Here is a 6,000-nt window from a genome sequence, read left to right as displayed (position 1 = left end):
AAACAACGTAGAAAATACGCCGGTTGGGCCACAAGCTCCCTGCTCCGCTCCATTCTGATGCATCCACTTGCAAACAGATTGATCATTTCACGCCTTTGTTTAACTCATCTGAGCGGAGCCAGTTTAGCTCGTGCTGGTTTGCGGCGCCTTCCGTCCGTGAAACCCAGGTTCGACTCCGGTCTGTTCCCTGTTCCCTTCTCTACCTCTGCCGGATCCAAGCCCGGTTAGAGAAGGTTGCGTCAGGAAGGGCATCCGGCGTAAAACATTGCCAAATTTACCATGCGACTTGTTCACTGTGGCGACCCCTGATGGGAGAAGCCGAAAGTGGAAGAAGTTTAACTCATCTGAGCTGGAATCTAGATCAAAACTGTACAGCTGGATAGCTCCAATATTGCTCGCCATTTTTGTTTAACCATTGATGTTTTCTTTAACCAAAATGCTTTATAAATGTCTTTCTGAAGTCTTTTTTAACAGCAAAACCATTTTCACAGTTTCTGATGCTCACATTTAGTCAACTCTTCAGTCGCTACATGAAAAGAGCTGTACGTACCTGATGTGTCAGGTTTCATACAACTTTATACATTATCAAAAAATTCCCAACAGTTCACTTTACAGTAAATATTTCCTTCTGTGTGTACAGCACATTTAAAGGACCAACACACACATCAATCATTTTAAAGCTCCTGCAGGGTCTAACAGTGTGCAGACCCTCAAGATGAGAAGCTCTGTTCTATGGATTCCCCAAATATCTGCAGAAAGGGGGTTTTGTGACTTGAAACAGAAATGTATCACTAGGATTCAGCTTGGTTGAATGATCTCTAACAGCTGAGGAGAAATTTTCATTTATATATTTTCAAACACAAAGGTTGTTGGCCGTTGCTCTGTTATTTGGGTCATTATTTATTTGTTTATTTCTCATGTGTCATTTCCTGACTCATGACAAATACAATTCTGATTAATTTCAAGATAGAGTTTTTACTTTAAAAAATCCCACTCAGACATCGATCTTTGGGGGAAATTTCTTTTTTTGCTCTAGGTCACGGGAGGACTGGAGCTTATCACATGTCAGATATTGACTCAGGATCTGTCCACAGTCGATTAGAAGACTGAAAAAAGGTCAAATAGGCACCATCAGCTACTGTTTATACTTAATATGTCTTTTTTTGTTTTTTGGATGAGATAAAAAGCAGGAATAAGAAAATTTGCCAACTCCATACATGAAAAACTCAATTTAGATTTAAAACTGAATTCAAATCAGTCCATTTCTGTGTGATTTGGGTATAAATTACTATTAAAGAAGTGTTGGATAACCAAAAATGACCCACAGGACAAGAGGAAGCTGGTGACAATGGACCCCCAGCAAAAAAACAGATACCAGCCAACCCATTTCACTAGCCACAACATGACAGCTGAAGGCTCTCTCAATATTTTTGCTTTTTTTTAAGTCCCAGAAGCAACAAGTCAGTTGGAGTACACAAGAAATGACGACAAGCTTACAGAAACGTTTTGGGAGCATTGCAGTATTCTATCAAAGGAAACCCAATAAACCCAACTTGTGCCAGAGCATGAGGAGATGAGTCAGAGTTGAACCTTTACAACCACATTGGGCAACGGTAGTAAGCAGAAAAATCGTATCCTGAATGCTGGTTTCTCTAGCAACCACAATGGCCACAGTGCACCTTTGTTTAGCTTTTTGTTTGTGTTAAAAATATTTGTAAATGTCATTACTGCAACCGTAGTAACAATTCAATGGAAATTTACAGCTGGCCACACTACTTTGAAGAATCGAGATGTACAGAGGGCTTGTGTGTTTCCTCTCTGCTGTCTTTTCTGTAAATAGCATGTGGTGTGTGGGGGGGATGTTGGTTGTGTGGTGGTTGACAAATGTTCATTGTGTGTTCGAAACAGTTATTGTGGTTACATCAGGTGCATTTGATGTCATGTCATAATAATAAAAATAATAATACAAATAATAATAATAGTTTATTGTTCAATAAACAAAATTGTAAAAAAAAATCATTGTTATTTAAAAAATATTTAATTATTTTAATTTATTATTTGTTATTATTATTTTAATTTATTATTTATTATTTATAAACAGTTGAGTTATTTGCGATGCACGTGCACATAAACGAAGCTTGGAGCTTTCGTCTCCCTGTAAGTCATAAACTTTCACATTTTTAATTTAAAGGCAAATACAAATATACTTGTTTGGAAATGGTGAAATAAAATATATAGTTATAAGTTACCAAATGCTAAAGCAGAATAAAGCATTTCCAGACACTTTTTTTGCGTTTGTGTTTAGATTAAAGACGGAGATTCCCATTTCCGATGGTCTCCAAAGGCAGCATCAGTATGGTGGGAGAGGCTGGTTTGTTGACTCAGTCGGAGCTTTGGCTTTAATGTAGTGGCTGCTGGTAAAGTAGCTAACAGTCTGTGTTCGATCAGTTCCGCTGTCAATATGCCAGTGGCGAAGCTCTCTTTAAATGCATAGTTGCCGTTAAAACTGTAGCAAAATGACGATTTACAAACAACGTATTCCGTTTTGGCCAAATCTGTAACGACGTCTGTTTTTTTCTTTTTGCTTGTGCGAGCTTAAGTTCGAAGATTGTTGAGATAAACGGTTGAAGTTCCTCCGTAGAGAGAGCGAGATGGCTAATGCTAGGCTGACCTACTGTGGTTTGTATAGCATTTAGCCAGCTAGCCGGTCGAGTAAAACATGGAGCCAGTCGTTTGTCTTGGGGGATTTAGACCGTAAACACGCATCAGTTTATCAAACGTTGCCGAAGCGAGTGGTTTGTAACCTTAAGCAGCCTGGCCGCAGCTGTGAAACGGGTCCTGGTTTCAGTGTTGGCCTTGGAGGTTAGCAGACGGCTGCCTAGCTGCTGCACGTCCGGCTCATTACTGTGGTGAGTATCAACCATTCTTTTTCTTTTTTTTGACAGCTTTTTACAAATTTATTCTTCCACTCGGACACTTTCTAACACGATTCGACAGCTTTTAAAACGCATGAAGTTGAGTCAGTAAAGCGCCCGCTGTTTTAGCTTGAATTGGTGGGTGTGTAGAGTTGCTAACGTATATGAAACTAAAGCTAACAGTAGCGCACGGCTTTGATGTTCAAAGACTCCCTTAATATAAGACCGCCGATGTAGGGAATTTTTTACTTTCAATTAAAAAGTGGGCTTAGTATACAGAAAAAAAACAATTTTGATAGAATGTGGTCATATACGCGCTGGAATCTTTTTTATAACGGTAATCGAGTAAAACAAAAAGAAAAGAAGCAGACCCACAACAGTCAGAACAATTCTGTTCTGTGCTCAACTACTATTTGTTTCAGTTTCGACCTTACCTATCCTCAATATTTTTTATTTATTTTTTAAAACCCTTGCTTTCTGTTTTAGCTGCATTCATGTGTCATCACAACTGGAATATCCAGCTAAGATTTTGGCTTTCAGAAATTATTGTGATCACACCGTGTTGTAAGATAAAGAGGTTTTTCACATGTTTTAATACCATATTGCTCATATTCTTTAATTTATAAGTATGTTAATGTATATCTATTAAACAAGATTTTTTTCAGTACTTGCTTCCTTAAAAAAAAACAACTTTTGGTCATAACTCCAGATGTGGCTGGTCAGTTTATTGGCGGTAACACAGCCCACATTCTCATCTTATAGCAGTCATTCAATCGACATTCTTTCAAACTGCGACTCTTTTTAAAACTTCCACATTCGTGAAATTTTGACCTCTCCGCCTACCTCTCCACCTTCAGGTAGATCCACATGATGCCATATCACACTGTCTCCTCGGCTTCACCTGGAGTTTGAAGTCGGGCTTTTAATTCACACCTTTGTGTTTGCTAGTATGTTTGATTAAAGTCAGTGTTTGTACAAATATCAGCTGGCTAGCTTGCCAAATATTTCTCCTTTGTTCAAATATTTCAGTACCTTTGTTTCGTTTTGCCTTTCATTTTAATTACTGACGCATATTTCAAAAACCTTTTTCTCTTAAAGAATTTATGATATTGGGTTTAAGCAATTTTAACTGAAATCAATTTTACTCTTGTCTGGTGAGACATATGCAGAAAACCCTTTTTCCTTTTTGTGTTCTTTGTCATTTTTTAAAATGCATTTGCATTGCATCTAAACACATCAAACACCCAACTTTAACCATTTTTGGTATGTTTTAGTGTATTTTAGTAAGTATGTTTCCAATATAATCTATTGTCCTTGCAGTCTCTATATTCTTTGTTTTCCTTACCCCAGATAGAAGCCATTAAAAAGAAAATGCTGAATCTCTTGAGTTAAACTGTTTAGACACATGAGCATGTATAGGAAAGCACCTATACCAGGGGTCGGGAACCTATGGCTCGCGAGCCATATATGGCTCTTTTGATGGTCACATGTGGCTCGCAGACAAATCTTTAATTATACTTTTTTTTTTTCATTAGACCAGTCCTTCTCGGGCGCGATGCGATGCCAGAGGCGCGCAGTAGTAGCGGTGCTTGGAGAGAAAAATCTGCGCCAGCATTATCAGTTACTATTATCTATTATTTCACAGAGTTTGTACCAGCCGGAAACCTGTGAATTGACGTGCCTAAAAGTGCGCGCTCCCGTCTCTGAGAAAGAGCGCGGAGTTGCGGGGACGGGATGTTAGAGGATGAAAGCAGAGGGTGGGGGTGAGGGGTTGTGGGGACCGGCAGCAGGTGAATCGCGCAGGGATTGTAAAAACGTAAAACCCGCTGCCCGTCACTCACTGCAGCGTGTGAGTGTGTGTTTGGCTCCCCGTCTGCATGTGATCAGTCTTTCTCACATCTACAGAACATTCAGACCTACGATCACGTTTAAAGTCTCAACGCCTGCATGAAGCAGAAACTCACCACGTATCAACCAGACTAGACCATCAGCAAAACTACCACGAGAAATACTCATCATTTATCAGCAACAGAATAAAAATGTTATTAAAAAGAATCCACAGACTTATTGTACTTTAAAATGTTGAAATTAAATCAAATGCACACATTCACTTGTATATTTAGTTTTATACATATTGTCGCGGACTGAGTTTAACTTGGCTGTTGGGCCACGTTAAAAGTTCTGGAGTTCATTGACCGCATCAAGCAGAGATCTGATTGGCTCTCAGTTCTGTCGCTCAGCCTGTTGTTAGGTAGTTTGGACCAATGGGGTTCAGCTATGGGCCGAATAAGGGAAATGGGAGGGCTGGAGCGGGAGGGGGGAATATAAAGTTGGTAGAAGCGCTCTCTCTCGTCTCGTGTCGACAGGAGAGATTCAGGAGCTGCTGAATTAATTTTACGGCGTTTGTTGCGGTCTACAGTAACCAGAATAAAGAACCTTAAAAGAAGTTAAGTCTCCGTGCCTCAGTGTGGGAAAGGGACGCTACATTATTGTATGGCTCTTTGGAAATTACATTTAAAAATATGTGGCGTTTATGGCTCTCTAGGCCAAAAAGGTTCCCGACCCCTGACCTATACCATAACATTATTCCCTGGTTACTGTGTTTTCTACCTTTCCCTAACAAGAATTGATAATTCATTTTTTCCTTTTTTTCAATTCAGTGTTGTTAAAATGCAGCATTATTTCTGAGATATTCTATTTATATGGTACTAAAAACACTAAACATTTTGGGAATGATTTTTATGCCAGCTCCCTCATGGGCTCTGATGAGGATGAATGAATAATCTTATGCTGTACCACTTCCTACTGTGCTGACCTACACATTGGTTTCCAGTTACCGTGGATACATTGGTATATATGTTGTAGTAAGACCAAACAAGTAATCAAAGTGTTATTGTTTTGTACTAAGATCTTTGAGGATCACTGTCGTTCACTGGGTGAAGCAGCTTGTCTGTCAGTTGGTTGGTCAGGGGTTCACATCCAAGCCTGGTCGGTCATTCTGTCTGTGGGCAAGGCATTCATCCAGGTTATCATGCTATTGCAGGATTCTGTTGTTCAACTGGACTTTTAAAGGTCGATCCAGAAG

General features: G+C 39.4%; 1 protein-coding gene across 2 annotated transcripts in view; it reads left to right on the top strand.

Annotated features, from left to right (window-relative positions):
- The first annotated feature begins 2,106 nt into the window (after positions 1-2,106).
- The window catches only part of jak2b (Janus kinase 2b), a 37,753-nt gene continuing 33,859 nt past the window's right edge, over positions 2,107-6,000 (top strand). For both annotated transcript variants that reach the window (XR_013658000.1, XM_004072082.5), the window contains exon 1: positions 2,107-2,909. The gene's annotated coding sequence lies outside the window, so the exon portion shown is untranslated. The remainder of the gene's footprint in view (positions 2,910-6,000) is intronic.

This window comes from Oryzias latipes, chromosome 9 (genome assembly GCF_053564925.1).
Source record: "Oryzias latipes strain Hd-rR chromosome 9, Olatipes_Hd-rR_3.1".
NCBI classification, from domain to species: domain Eukaryota; kingdom Metazoa; phylum Chordata; class Actinopteri; order Beloniformes; family Adrianichthyidae; genus Oryzias; species Oryzias latipes.
The sequence above is the reverse complement of the archived record's forward strand: the minus strand, read 5'-3'. Positions and strand labels throughout refer to the sequence as shown.